Source organism: Aethalodelphis obliquidens, unplaced genomic scaffold (assembly GCF_003676395.1).
Source record: "Aethalodelphis obliquidens isolate GAN/ISIS:26980383/991018 unplaced genomic scaffold, ASM367639v1 scaffold19, whole genome shotgun sequence".
Taxonomy (NCBI): Eukaryota; Metazoa; Chordata; class Mammalia; order Artiodactyla; family Delphinidae; genus Aethalodelphis; species Aethalodelphis obliquidens.
In genome coordinates this window covers 15,992,548-16,006,880 of record NW_020837963.1, presented here as the reverse complement: position 1 = coordinate 16,006,880, position 14,333 = coordinate 15,992,548, and the positions used below count along the sequence as shown (strand labels likewise).

General features: G+C 38.8%; 1 protein-coding gene across 1 annotated transcript in view; it reads right to left on the bottom strand.

Annotated features, from left to right (window-relative positions):
- CDH20 (cadherin 20) overlaps positions 1-14,333 on the bottom strand; it is a 206,110-nt gene that overhangs the window by 61,263 nt on the left and 130,514 nt on the right. The gene's annotated exons all lie outside the window — the stretch shown is intronic.

The following is a 14,333-nucleotide window of genomic DNA, read 5'->3' as shown; positions in this document are numbered from 1 at the left end:
AAACACAGTGTGATGATGTCAAATTCTTTCTTGTGGGCTTACAGCAAGTTTTCAAGAAATGTTAGTAAATATTCATTTTTTCTACTCAACAAATTAAAGAGTCATAACACTGCTTTAGAAGTGTTTGAGTAATAAATAATATTTTGATAAAAAGAAGACAACTTATGTTGACATAGTCAATCCCAAACCTTTAAATATGGATTTCAGAAAGAAATAAAACTAGTGAATAAATTTCTTCTCACTGGTAACTAGAGGGCTATGCTGTATTATTGATTGGCTTGAATTAATAGTGTGCTCTTTGAAATATTTTTAAGACAGTCTCCTACATTCTTAAAAATAGTATTCATTTCCAGAATTTACAGCTAATAACTAATATTTTCATTAGCCCAACTGCTTTCATTAGAAAACTAAAAGCAAAATCTAACTATTTTTTTTGTCACCCACAATTATACTTTGTCTACTCCATGTTATTGATAATATTGGGACTCTTGGACTTCATTTATAAGCAGCCATGGATCACTTCTGACTTTAATCATTCTCTGAGCTCATGGTGGAATTCGAGTTTCACACTCTACTGCTTCAGCTCTGAAGCACTGATAGTGGCTGCTAATGTAACCTTTCTAGGATTTGAAAGGTCAGTTAATCATTATATCATTCACAATAGACTTTAAAGTACTATTAGTTACATGCTACCCTGGGCACACTAAGAGAGTCTAGCCAACAATTTTTTTTTTCTGAGCTGAAAGACTCATTTACGCAAAGGGATGCTGACTTCTACCCTGGGGACACCTTTTCATCAAACTTCTTTTGTTGCTATGAGGTCAGATTAGCTGGTGACCTCACTCCTGGGCTATGACCTCATCAACCTTTTCTTCCTTTACTTTGGCTGGATTTAATGAGGTGGCATAGCACTCAAGCCACTCTGTCAGAACAACTAGAATGTCTTCTGTGGGCTTAGTACTTTCACTGTTAATGTGGAGAACTGCTGTCATCTTCTCATAACAAATGTGTTTATTTGGGGATTTCAGACCTATGCAACTAAGCAATGCTCCATTTCTACAAGTGGTTTAAAATGAATGCATTGCTGCTAACTCAATTACCACCTTCCACCTGTCATCATCAGAACTCATTTTAGCTTCCTCTCAAATACTATTAAAATGAACAAAAGAATTAAAAAGATATAATCATTTCATACAATGTGCCATTTCATTTCTGTATAAGAAGTCACTTCAGTGAGAGCTGATAAAGAGGAAAAAGCTATAGAATTTCTTTAACAGAATGAGAGGCTGTGCCTCTTATCAGTTAGAGCTCTAAAGGCAGATTGATTGTCAAGTAAAAGCAAGCCACCTGTGCCTTATTTGGGGTGATGTGTTTGTTAATAAAGAACAATGGTTTGCTAGAAGGGGGGTCACCAAGTATTAGCTGTTCCCTTTCTCTTTAGACTGATCAACAGACACCCAGCTCATGTTTCTCTGATCCCCGTCTAAGGGGAGACATTCTGGAAAAAGGAACCTTAACCCCGGAGATGAATTAATGAAAGAGATTGGTGAGAATTAGCTATGCTGTTTTAGGGACCTAGAAGATGGACTAAAGGGCAATACCAAAAAAAAAAAAAAAAAAGGTATCGCCAGAATGAATACTGGGATTGGTAACCACAATGGGAATGTTCCATATGTTGTGAGACACAGACCTATCTGTAGTTTCCCCAAAGTTCACTAGACAAAGGGTCACTAGCCGGTTTGGCTCCTGGTTCTGCGTTCATCACCTCTGACGTGTTCACTTCTATGAATTTTTGTTCCTCATCTGTTAGGCAGTGAATGGTAGTTCTCCCACCTACTTCACAGGATGACTATGAGGATCTGTTGGGATAACGTAGGTGAAAGTATTCCGTAAATGGCTTAAGGTGTCAACGGACATTTGAACAGCTACATAAGGAGCAATTACCTGGGTCATGTGTAAAAATGATGAAGCTGAGCCTGAAACATCTTGTGGGCACTTTTTGGACCAAAATTCTGAAAGAGCCTAATGTATATATATTAATTTACAGATCTCTGCATCAATGATAAATACTATTGGGTAGTAAATCTGGCCCAGCCCAATTCTGTAATAACCAAACTTTTTTTTTTTTTTTGTATGAGGAAACATCAAAGGACTATCTCTTCGAAAACTCTGTAGAATAGAGAAAATTCTCTTTTTGGGTCATACTTATCAAAGATAGAACTCAAATATATATACTCTAATGTATTTCCTTTAATGTCTGTGTTTCGTATGTGGACATTTTGTCTAAGCATTATTTTTGATGATTTTCTCTGTCTACTTTTAGCATCTTGTTTTTGGGTTCTAAGTGAGCAGGTGCATGTGTGTGTTGTGTGTGTGGAGGCGGTGCAAATGTCTCCTCTCCTGTTTCCACTGGGTAAATTTTCTGGAAAGAATGAGATTTGAGGAAATTTTGAGGACTTTTAAGACTGTCCCTTATATTCCCCCATCTCTTACAAACTAGACATGCATTCTTGCCAATTCAAACCTCCTATCTTTACCTATAAGTGTGATCTGAAGAGCTCAGGAAAAAAGAAGGCATTCTATGGAATCTTTGTGATGAATATTTTGTAGGCCGTTCAGTTGCCTCAGCTTTCATCTCTCTTTCCTGCCCACTTTGGCCTCCTATACACCAGTGCAAAGCCCTCACATTCTTCCCTTTCATGGGACACGTACAAAAGTGGCTTTTGGATGTCTAGGACCTGTGGAGTCCTTGGTGATCCTGTGAAAGCTCTGGTGGTCCATGTGCCCCTTTCACATTCTCCCTGACACACCTGAAACTTCAAAGCCTGACGTGCCTGTAAACTCTCTTCTGTGTTAAATAACTTGATAGCTACAGTTGATTAGAAAGCACTTTATTCCTGCTTTCTCATGGCAGAATGCATGGAAAATACCCCCTGCCAAACTTTTCAGGAAGTAAAATCTGGGTTATCCAATAGTTACATTATTCTTTTCACAATTAGAGCTGTTTATACAAGTGAGGGGAAAATCAGTTCTGTCAAAAATACTAACCAGTCTGCAATTATTGTAAATAAAATGGTTCTCATATTCATTTTTTTTCCTATGGGATAAGAATAGCGATGATGTGTTTGAAGGTAGGCTAATTGCTGTTGTTCTTATTAAGGAAGAGGCTAATATATGTATACATGTGTATATAGGTCTGCTTTGGAAGACCACATATGCCACACGAAGACTACATTAGTGGAAATTGACTTCTGTGTTAAATGAGTCTTTTAAAAGTTTTTTTCCCCCCATCCTGCCTGAAGAAAGTAAACAGCTTGGTAATGAACACAGTAGGAAGAAATTAAAGTTGTACATAAAATGTGCTCTCAGTGAATTGTTTATTTCTTTACTTAGATTTGTTGTGATATTTAAAATGTAGGGGGAAGGGACGGTTACTGCTTTCTCCTTGAAATGAACTGGGCTTTTATGGTCTCCCTCTGATTTCTTTCTTCATTATTCCAGTTTTCCTGAGCTTTCCATGGTCAATGGAAGATGTCATTTGAGCTTTACTACTCAGTAAAGCTCAAATGACATCTCTACAGAAGGAGAAAGTCAGTCGCCTCTGCTAGTGACTCCCCCTGTGAACAGTGGGGTGTTTTAATTTTCTATAGTCGACTCACACCTTTACAGAGGTAAATGGAGGCTGTGGTGCTGTGGTTTTAGGCAGCTAAACTTCTTATGCCATCACTTTTACTTTTACTTATAAAAAGAGTTTCAAAAATGTACTTAAAAAGAAAGACAAAACTTTGTGAAGATCCTAGGTATTAAAGTGAGATATGACTGCGTACCCGAGGTGCATCAACATTCAGTCAGAACACAGCTCAGTGTCACAACATTATCTCACCTCCCAATCAAGGGTCTCTCTTGAGAAATATGAATAAACACATTTTACTTCAGAGTCAAATCCTTCAGATTGGAGTATAGAATCCACAGAGAACAGGTGGTCCCAGGTATAAATTGGAGTGAAAAATTGATATGCTGATGATGTTTTTGACTATGTACAGTTCACAAACAACAAGATTCCCATTGTGGAATCCCATGAAGAAAATATTTTCAGTGCTTCTGTAAACAAACTTTCAACATTCCTGGATCTGTATGTGTATGTCTGTGCTACTGACGAAAGCTTACCAGTGGGGCTCTGTTTTGGAAATGGTGTATAGTATGGTTTTGTATGCTGGGAGATGAGATAGTTCCCTGACCTGAAGTTTTTTTCATTTACTACAGGTGTTCCATCTCACTTTTCAACTGGATAGTCATTAAGTGAGTAGAAGCTCCAGTCCTCTTTTGTGGCCATCAACTCACCAGTCTACCCAAAGCTAGCCATCTGTGGAGGTGACCAACTATCAACAGAACCAGAAGAGGTTGTCCAGGTACCAGATTTCCTGGATTTGGGCTGTGCTCTCACTTCCATTCACCTACTCCACACCTTACCTGCCTCATGACACTGCCCCAAACTCCAAAGTTAACCTTTCTGAAATGGGATATATCTTAAAATCATTATGTAGATTTAATATGGTCATATTTCCTCTCCCATCCCTCAAAGAAGCTGTTAATAAATTGATGGTGTGTCTAGAATTGAAGAATTATGCTATTACCTTTTTGTTTTTGAAAAAAATCAAACAGAAGAAGAACAGAATACTTAATTTCCATGAAGAGTTCTTAGAAAAGGTAGTCATCACTCTTGTTTATTCTAATTTTGATTATTTATTATTCTATGAGTTCCTGCTCCTCCAAGTTCCTCAAAAACTGTGGAAACCCTGAGCCTAAAGGTTCAGCTCTTATGGTGTTCATTCAAGCTGTGATCAGTCTCTGAAATCCTCCCTTTCTCACCACTTGTTCTTTTTGCTCTCCTCCTTCCCACCACAAAACTAGTTTAGGAGAGAGGGAGTGCTGTTTTAAGACATTGAAAAATGGAACTGTGGGGTTGATGTGGCTGAGGGGGAGGTATAGAGTAGCTCAAATGAAGATTTTAGGAACAATATATGGTCTTATGTAAGGCTAGGGGTGTGTGAGTGTGTGTGTTTCCACATGTGGGTGAGAGGAATATAACAAAAAATGATAGAAAGCTTGAATTTTATGTAATTAAGAGCTGGCTTTGAAAACCTGATCAGTCCCATAATAAAACCTGCTTTGTGTATTCTGTATATACACTGACCCTCTAGATATAAATTCCCCAGCTTGGGTCACGAATAAAGGAATTTCCACTTTAGAAATCCTTTTGCTAGAGTTCATGCCCAATTCTTTGTTTTTCATTCTCTTTATAATCAATTTTTCCAGTTGAGGGTGTCCTGTCTTTCTTTCCATATCCTCCAAGAATGGCAAATAGATTCTTACTGATCCTTTCACACATACTTAGTATCTAGTAAATGTTTTAATCCTAAAGGAGTCAGGAGGTTTTTGACCTACTTTACCCTTCCTCCAGTTTTCACTTTAATCAAGCTAATGAAACTACATTTCAGTCCATGGGCACTTTCTTTGACTACACTTAGACAAGAATGATCAATTTTGATTTTTCAGAGTTGTCTCACATGCTCATTAATTTCTAGTCTTATGTGACATTTATAATTATATTGAATTTGTGCTTGTTTATTACAAAAAAGCATGGCTAGAATTCTTCTTTGATAAGAAGTTACTTGTACACCTGAAACTATCACAGCGTTGTTAATCAACTATACTTCAATACAAAATAAAAAGTTAAAAAAAAAAGAAGTTAGAAATAATCACTACTCAGTGTTTTCTCTTATAGCTTTGACTTTGTACAGAACTTTAGGCAGGTAGGACAATTCTGCAGTCTTCGCTGGACCATAAAGATTAATCCACAGGAGGAAGAGTTCGGGGGAAAAAGTTAAGTTTGCTGTCTGAAATTAAGACAATTTATTAATTTGATAAATACTTGAGCATCAAATATGTTTAATCAAAGAACGGTTCGTGAAGCCAAACAAAACTTCGTTTCAATTTCAGCCCTACCACTTCTCATCTGTGCGCTCTTGAGCAAGTGACTTAAGCTCTTTCAATTTCATTTCACCATCTAGAAACTGGAGATAATTATAGACTGTCATGGGGTGATGGTCAGAATTAAGGGAGAAAATATATATGAAACTCTTAGCACGGTGTTTGGTAAAGCCCTGCGCTTGAAACGTAGTGAGTAGGTGCTTCCCTACTTCAAGGAGTTTGCAGTTTAGTGGGGCAGATACTACCATTAATCCGAGCGTGGAAATAGTAGCAGGAGTAGGCTCAGGCATAGCACCCTTACTAGCAGTGGTGACGATCGTGCTGGAGCAGCAGCGGGAGTGACGGGAGCAATCACAGCAGAAGAACTAGCATATGGCGTGTTTACTCCGCGCCAGGCTGTGTTAAGTAACATACATTTTCTTTGTCATTTAATCTTTACAAGAATTCCATGGAAAGGTATTCTTTTCCCATTTTACAAAGAAACAAATGAATACTGGTGTGCTGGGGTCAGCTCCTTCCGGCTATCACTAAAGCCGGTTTGCACGTATCTTTCCAACTCCTTGAAATCAACCATGGTATGAATATTTGCACCACAGCCATTGACAAATGCCACATAGCGAGTCATGGGATGAACTGGAATTCTTCCTCAGGAGTGACTCTGTAGCACGTGCTTTGTACATGACTAACTATAACATGGATCTGTTTGTGATAAGGGCCCTAAGACCCATAAAAACAAAATGCTACACCTGGTCGGAAGAGGGAGAAATGATTTCTATCAGGGAGGAAAATGTTTAAGGTAGCATATGAACTAGGCCTTGCAGGATAGAAAGGAGGGCATCCAAGTGAAAGAAAATGCAAGTGCAGAGATGTGGATGCAGGATGGAAAGGGCCTGTCTGGGGGAGAAAAATAATTTAATTTGCTTGGAGAATGAGGTCGATTCGGGAGGGTAATGAGAGGTAAGACAGGAAATACAGGCAAAACCCAGTAGCTAGGAGCTTTGAATATTGCTGGACTGGAGTGTTTGGAATATATTTAATTGTCCATAGTGAGCAATTAAAGGGTTTTAAGCATGTCAATGTACTTGTTCAAATCTCTGTTTAGCTGTGTTGCTGGAGGGGAGTGGAGAGGGATGAGGGACTCAGCTGAGAGTCCAGGGAAGCTGGTAAGGAGACCTTCAACCAGGGATGGGGGTGGAGAAGGTCGGTGAGACATCTGAACTCCTGAGGCAGAGTCCCCAACACTTGCAAACTGACTAGATATGAAAGAAGTTGGGCGCAGGAAAACAACGACAAGGAAACTTCCATGCTTAGGTGATGGCAGGAAGTTGAGAGGAGGCACTAGTTAGAGGCAAGGTAATAAATTTGATTTTAGACTTAGGGATAAAAAATTCATTCTTCTATGCCTGATTATTTAAAGAGGCAAGAACTTCCCTTCTCTTTTTAGTCCAAAACTTCAAAGCAGCTTTGGGCATAAAGAATGTGAGCTCCTGCCTCTCCCTTGGAGCAATTATCACCACTCCCCGAGCCTGCATGCTGAATCCAGGCTCACTGGATGAGTTGGGTGGCGGGGGGCGGGCTGGGGGCTGGGCCTGCTGTAAGTGGCTTCCTGTGGCCGACTTGAACTTCAACTTAACTAGGGACTTTTTTGACCTGTCAGTCCCCACATGTTATTCCTTTTACACAATACTGACTCTCATATTGGAGTCGTGGGTATTTTATCTTTCATTCTTCTAATGCATAAAGGATGAACACAAAGGCAACAACTGGATAATCTGTTAAAGGAAAAGAGAAACCCCTGGAAAACAAAACAAAACGAAGCAAAAGTCTCATTGATATTTATTATTTATTCTGTTAAAGGAAAAGAGAAACTTGTCTTCTAGTACATGCTTTCAAAAACAAAATCTCTCTTTGAAGGAATGGTGCATAATTGGAATCAGGACACCTTGGTAAGACTCTTTCCAGCTCTGCCATTCGATATGTGGCACATGGGTGTCTCCTGAACCTTTCTGAGTCTCAAATATGAGGATGATAATCTTCTTTAAAGGAGTATCACAGATTATCATACCTATTGCTATAGATTAAGTTCTGTTTTTATTTATCTATTTTACTTCCTATATGTTTCCCTTTTTGTCTATCTTTTTCTCAAAGCACCCTGTGCATTTCCTGTCTTGGCTTTTCATTATTCAGTATTGTAATTATTTACTTGTCTCTCTCTTCCCCATACTGTCAGCTCCTTGAAGACCCAGAGAGTGTCTTTTATCCATGTATCCTTGATACCCAGTGTAGTATTTGGCACATACTAGGTGCTTAATAAACATTAACTGAGTGCAAACGTATTTTTAAGCTATAAAAAGTATTTAACAGCTTGATATTATTCTTTCTAGGTCTTCAGGCTTTTATTTTAAGTTAATTAATATTTTTCCATGCTGATTTTAATAGCTATTCTTACCAGCAGTATATTAAGTGGTGTGTAATTAGTATAAAGGCAACAGAAGTCAAGGAAACAGTGAGATTTTACAAGTGATATTTTTGGACACTAAATGTAATAAACCTTTACATGTCAGAAGTGCTGTAGACACCAAATGTAATAAACCTTTACACGTCAGAAGTGCTGTAGATCTTGGCATCACTTGTTGTAATGTAAAGAATCCTTTGTAGAGATGCTTGGAAACCTTATGAGGGAATCGGGATTTGAAAAATTACAGTGGCCTAAAATTATGTAATATTTTGTAGTTGTTTACTTAAAGGGATAGGACCATGAAGTTATCTCTGGTGGTTTAGCTTTTTACTTCCTTAATTTCAGGGGAGGGGGGAAGGGGCTGATACGCGGTCTTTTTTCTCTAATTCTTTTCAGGGTCAACCTCCACCTGTTCCTTCACTGTTCCCCATCCGCTCTTCATTCATTGAAGAGTCAAATGGGAAAAAATAAACCTTGAAAGTTAGTAGAACACACAGAAAAACAAAACAAAAGATACTAAGAGAAGATGTAGGTGAATATTATTTTTACAATACCTTCCCAAAGTATTATCAAAGGTAGTGAAGGAAAATGTTGATAGGTTGAACTAAATACTTATTAGGAATTGTTATATTTTTATGTATAAATATTAGGCAGCATGAGTGAGAAAACAAAGGCTTATTATCCTTAGCATATTAAGGAATCTTTATGTTCAGTGTTAAAAATGAGTTATTCCAATAGAATATTATCAAATGACAATAAGAGAAATTCATAAAAGAGGAAATAACATGACCTGTAATATATGCTAAACATTTTACTTTCACAATTAGCTGAAGAATACAAGCCATTTTCAACTGATTAAGTTGAAAAACATTAAAAAATAAGCTGGCCATGTTTCTGAGAATGTGGGGAACTGCACATTCTCGTATACTTCAGACAGGATTGTAGGCTGACAACAGTTTTCTTGAAAGCAATTTTGCAATGTGTCATGTCTTTAAAATGAATATGCAATTGATCCTAAGGAAAGAATTATGATACATATTTTATTTGAATTTAAATGCATTTATATTTATTATAGTATTTTTATTATAGCAAAACTAGACTAATCTTGATTTCCAACAACATGATTTAAAAAATTATGATATCCCATGCAAAGGGACACTATGTAACTCTGCCTTTGAAAGAAGATCAAGAATTGGTTTAAAAGCTGTCCTGAAAAACACCATTTATTATCAACTTCTTAACACATGTTGCCACACACCCTTCAATTGGAGAAACAAAATTTTGCCACTTCACAGTTTCATCAGAAAGGAAGAAATCTACTCTAGAAATACCTCAAATGAACTAATACAGTAAGTCAAGTTACGTTAGAATTAGCTGATCCTAGGCTGATGCTGTCCACTATCTGTAGATCTCAATGAACTTTTGAGAAGGTAATTGTAGAAAGCATTGTCCCTAAGCCTGAAATTCAATATTCTCTTCTCCACCTTGGTACCACTTGTATCTTGGATCTCCCCAACAGACCATGACCGGCTGGGCATACACGTATGATAAGAGTGGTTATTTGATCTGTAGGTTGCAGCAGCAACCTGTCTCTAATTATATAATAGTAATACAATCATGGGGCAGAGATTGGTTAAGTGTCCTCATTTTTCTGGGCTATTTTTATTCCCTGATTGCTCTTCAGTAGTGTTCTGTAGCTCAGTAACTGGAATCACCTTTCAAGCAAGTGTGTGAGGTGGTCTTCATTTGGACTCTGAACAGAGTCCCTGCCTCCAAAAGTCTAGTCCCATTAGCCTCTGTTAGGATTGTTGAATATATACCCGAGTTTGTATTTTTCTTTATGGAGTTCTACCATGTTAACAAGTGATGTATAAAAAAAGATTCCCAAATGGCCCAAGACAAACTGGTCTAAAACTAGGTCCTTCCAAGCAAAGTCGGGTCATCCTGAAGTGACCAGCATTCTCAGGAGGGAGAATTGTTTTGCATCCAGGATCTTCTCAGTCCTTTCAGGCTCATCAGAATCCAGTCTAGTTTTGGCATGAAGGTCATTAGCTAGCTAGGCTCAGACCTGGATCAAGAGGCACATTTTCCTCTCATTCAGTGAGGAAAGGGGGATCTGATCCTCTGATCTTCAATCATCTGACGTTGGACTGGATTATTTTGGCACTACTTCCTGATTTCTGGCTAGCTATTGCTATGAAACAAATCACCTCAAAATGGGGTAGTTTAAAACAGCATTTTATTAGCTTTTGTGGTTTCTGTGGGTCAGGACTTTGGATGTGTGTCGGCTGGGTTGGTCTGGCGTGGCATTTCTCAGGCCAGGGCTCCCACATGGGTGCTACTGCTCCCATTCTTAAAGCAGAAGCCACTTCCCCTTTCATGACCCAGCCTCGAAATCCTCTCAGCTTCACTTCTGCTGCATTCTGTTGGTTACGAGCCACTAGCAAGTCCACACACACAAAGGGAAGGGAATTAGACTCCACCTCTTAATGGGGGAGCGGCAAAGCTCCAGAAGAGCCCGTGGGATGGGAGCTATTATTGTGGCCGTTTTTAGGAAATGCAGTCTGCTACACCTGGATTGTCATTAGGCCATTCAGGGCCATTGAGTTCAGAGTGGGAGAACTTTTGTAATCTCAGAATAGCAAAGGCAAGTTTTTGTATTTAGAAGGGGATTGGTGGTGGTGGGGATAATTATTCTTTGGTTTAAAAAACATATATAGAACATATTCTGTCCAAATGACCTAATTTCCATTTAGGAATGGAATATGTTGTACAGAGATGGGTGCATCTAAAGGAGGGAGCTCTATGTGAGCTGGTAAGACATAATCAAAACGTTTGATTATGTCTTACCAGGCATAACAGATGAAAAGGTATGGTTCTGACTGTTCAGTACTGAGTGTCTGGAGAATTGTTATCAGTGGACCATTCTGAACTTTAGTGCATTGACAAGTGCTATTATAGTAAGTTCTGTATCAAGTGTTTAATATTCATTCATAATTTTAAGGATATCTAAAGTCATGGTCACTGAGTACTGAGATTTTACCGAAGCGAACAAGTGAAAATGATGGTGATAAAGGATGTGGCTTGGCTTTCAACACGTGGCTCTTTTGGAGAGGTGTTAGAATATAAACAGAGCAATGATGAATACAATAAAATCTAGTAACATCTGGAAATGAGAACTCATTGAACAAACATAAGATTGGTGGGTCTGGGCTTCCCTGGTGGTGCAGTGGTTGAGAGTCCGCCTGCCGATGCAGGGGACGCGGGTTCGTGCCCCGGTCCAGGAAGATCCCACATGCCGGGGAGTGGCTGGGCCCGTGAGCCATGGCCACTGAGCCTGAGCATCTGGAGCCTGTGCTCCGCAACGGGAGAGGCCACAACAGTGAGAGGCCCGCGTACCGCAAAAAAAAAAAAAAAAAAAAAAGATTGGTGGGTCATTGTAGATATTTCCTCCCAGTATGACTCCTAACTTTTTTCTTTGTTGAGTCTGTTGCTCTGTTTTTTTCTAACCTGGAGAACGAATGACACTTCTAGCTATCCAAGTAGAAACTCAGAAGTCAGATTCCTTCTGTCCCCAACCCCCCATACCTGGTTACTTAGACCTGTCAAATTCTACCAATTCTACCTTCTAAGTCTTTCTCAAATCCATCTTTCCTCTCCATTCCTGCTGTACTTGCCATAGTTCTAGTGTTTTAAATTTCATATTTTCACCAATGCGGCAGCGTCATAACTGGTGTCCCTGTTCTAATCTGTTCTCTTATCAGCCAGAGGGATCTTACCAGGCCACTCACCTGCTAAAAGGTCTCTGATAGGTCCTCATTTCTTAACTGAACTCCTTGACAGACACTTAAGGACCTACATGATCTGACTCCTACTACCATTCTAGGCTCATCTCCTGTCCCTGCTCCCCTCACTTTTTTGTCCATCAAAATAAAGTACAGACTGTATGTTTGTTTGAACACTGTCATGCTTTTGCTCAGACATGAAGGCCTTTCCCAGGCCCTTCTTTGCTTAGCAATCTCTCTTCCAGGGAGCATTTATTAATTACCAGACCTGCCTTTTGTGCCCTCATGCCACTCTGTCCATTCTGCCAGCACAGCCCCCATGGTCTGCTTTCCCCCCTAGCCTGTGAATTCTCTGAGGGTAGTGACTGTCACCTCTGTATCTTCAGAATTAGCACGGTGTCGGCACCAAACAGGAATATAATAAAACGTGGAATAGAATTAAATAAAAAGTGAACAACGATTCAGCAATATAACATTCTCATTTCAAAAAGAATCTTGGCACTTGTATGGCAATATTAACAGAGTAGGATCCCCAGGAACCACCAGGTGGGACTGGGATTTTCCCCAGAGCTTTGTCAGTTTCCGAGAGCTACAACCCAAAGAGGATTGGGGAGTGAGATGGGAGCTTGAAGCAGGTACAGAGGAGTCATCAAGACCCTAAAGATGAAACCTACAGTATCTGAGGAAAGAAATCTTTAAGGCTAGAGGAGAAAAAGCCATGGTTCAGCTCGATAACGACATCCAAATTTTAAAAATTCATCTTCACTGAAGATAGGCATCTCCTAGGAATCAGGAGGAGGGAGCATGGCCTGAGTAGCAGAAGAGATTTAAACAAAGACAGATTTTCTGACAGTGAAGTTTAAACTGGGACAGTGTTTATGGAGATTAAGAAATCTGCCCTTTTTTGGGTGGGGGGCAGTGGGGAGCAGATAGGGGCAGGAGACTGCAGGGGAGAAGTTTCCCACTGACTTAAGTTTAGTTCTGCCGAAAGTTGGGGATGGAATCGAAGGGCCATAAAGTCTTTTACAAGTCCTTTAAGTCAATGATATTTTCAAATGCTGACTTTACATCATAGTAAGAACATTTCACTCATTTTTGCATAGGAGAAACGTTGAATTTATAAGCATACAGTGAAAAGAATTTGTGGTCCTCCTCTAGAGAGCAATCAATCGATGATGATGCTTGATTCTAGCTATTTCTCCTTTTACTTGCTCTAAAATATCAGTAAAGAAAAGAATTTTAAAAAATGACCTGCGGATTGATCTCAGGTAACATTTGTGGCAAGATAGGATTGTTAGCTCTTCTGTCTGGAGAAATTGTGTGCCTCCCTTGCCTTTATGCTGACACTTTCCCCCCTTTCTGATATTTAAATACCACATAGGAGTGCCACAAAGATGTTCAGATGTTACCAGTGGAAACTGCATTAGCAGTTAAAATTCCTGTATATTCTTTTTCTATGTCAGTAAAGGAATTGGGTTTCTTTGGAATGGAAAATGCTCTTATGCATCTTTGTAAAGTTTAATTTATTATTTTTCTCCTATAATCCCTTTTGTCTTTCCTATACAGTAAAAAATCATTGAAAGAAACCCATATAAACTCTACAAGTTTTTGTTCTTACACTTTAAGGCTAAGAATAGTTTAACGGGAAACAATGCATGTGCTTTAATCCATATTAAGGAAGCAGATTTTGCAAATGTTTTTCTTCAAAGTACTAAAAGTAAATGAAAGCAAAAGATAGAGAGTAGCAAGAAAGGCTTATTAATGGGAAACTCATTCTGATAAATCAAACTGATTCCAATCTTAATAGTCGATCTAAATAATGGAATTTGTTAATAGCATCAAATTAGGATTAAAGAAAGAGATAAAAATCTATTTCCACAAGTTGTTTCAAAACAAGGCATTCACTGGCTGATGCCATATTATATCAATCTGATTATACACAGTAAAGCATGCCCTACAATAAAATCCTTCTGGGAGATGTGTTTAATCAGATGCCTTTGATATTATTTGAGCAAAAGCTACTTTGGATTCAAAAGACTCAAAGAGAAAAATCTTTAGCTCCTGCAATCAACCTTAATCCACTGTGGACGCTTGTGCTC